We start from the raw sequence: 1,539 nt of genomic DNA on the forward strand, positions 1-1,539 counted from the left end.
ACTATATATTTTTAACATGTGAATATTATGTGATATATTAATCTCTTAACGCGTTTGATATTATGTGATAGATGTCTACCTCTAGAACAAGTCCCATTGACTCACCTAATAATAATGAAGAGTTAAATATAAATTGGAATGATTCGTGGACTGATTCACAAGTTCCCGAAGAGGAACCGGAAGAAGAGTCGGAACCGGAAGAAGAATCGGAACCGGAAGAAGAATCGGAACCGGATGAAGAAATAGAACCGGTGGGGGAAATAATAAAACGGTTAAGTAAAAGAAAATCCTCAACCAACCGACCAAGGTTAATTATGGTCAATGGTGTTTCCGCCAAGGAAGCAAAATATTGGGAGGATTACCAATTCTCCGATGAATCGGATTCCGACGAGAATTCCGATGATGTTATAGAAATTACCCCAACTGAATTTAAAAAGACAAAAGAAAATAATAAGGGAAAGGGCATAAAAATAGAGAAATCTAATTCCAATCCCGATGAACTTTATATGTATCGTCAACCCCCGAAGTCCTTAAGTTGCAACAATGACCCGGGAACCTCTAAACCACCCGGTTTTTCTAAACCAATGTGGATAACGACGACTCGTATTAGGGGAACATCATATATCCCTAGAAACTTGGCAAAACGAACCAAAACCGAAGAAGAAGAAACGAGCGAGTCGGAATAAGATAGTTGTATTCGTGTGGTGTAATATATGTAATATAGTGTGCTTATGCTTTATGATATATGTAAAAATTGCTTGTATTAATAAGTATTTTTTTTATGAATCTAACTCTTGTCTATTTTACAGTTTAAAAACACAAAATGGATAGACAACCCAATATTTTAAGAGACCTACCCGGAGACATGATTGATGAAATCTTGTCTAGAGTCGGTCAGAATTCCTCGGCACAACTATTTAAGGCGAGATCAGTTTGTAAGACATTCGAAGAACGTTCCAAGAATGTCTTGGTTTATAAGAGACTTTCGTTTGAAAGATGGGGGATATCACATTGGGAAACCCATAAGTTACGATGTGTTTACTTTGACGCATATATTGCGGGGAACCCAAATGCTATTTTACGCAAGGGGTTAAGAAATTATTTTGACTCAATATATCCGAATATTGGACTTCGTGATTTAGAAAAAGCGGCTAACATGCAACATAAAGAAGCATGTTATGCTTACGGATTAGTAATGTTCGCTTCTCACCAAAGTGAGAACAATAAAATCGGGCTACAACTATTAAACAAAACGTTTCCACAAGTGACGGAGTAGGTAATTGGGGTAAGAAATGAGGTTTTTAGATTGTTACGGGACTGTTGGACATTACGTAACCCTCGTCCCTTTGACGACGTTACAACATGCTGTCTTATCAACGGCCATAACGGTTATGTTCCACAAGACCAAGGATGGGAAGTAGTTCTAGTAAAACCAGAATGCATGACTTGTTTCTGGACGTATGAATTACGTGTCTTTATTGCCTTTGCTGAACGACTTGTGTACTAGCTAGAATTATCTTCACAACTATCTTGTATCAA

This window comes from Rutidosis leptorrhynchoides, chromosome 11, assembly GCF_046630445.1.
Source record: "Rutidosis leptorrhynchoides isolate AG116_Rl617_1_P2 chromosome 11, CSIRO_AGI_Rlap_v1, whole genome shotgun sequence".
NCBI classification, from domain to species: Eukaryota; Viridiplantae; Streptophyta; class Magnoliopsida; order Asterales; family Asteraceae; genus Rutidosis; species Rutidosis leptorrhynchoides.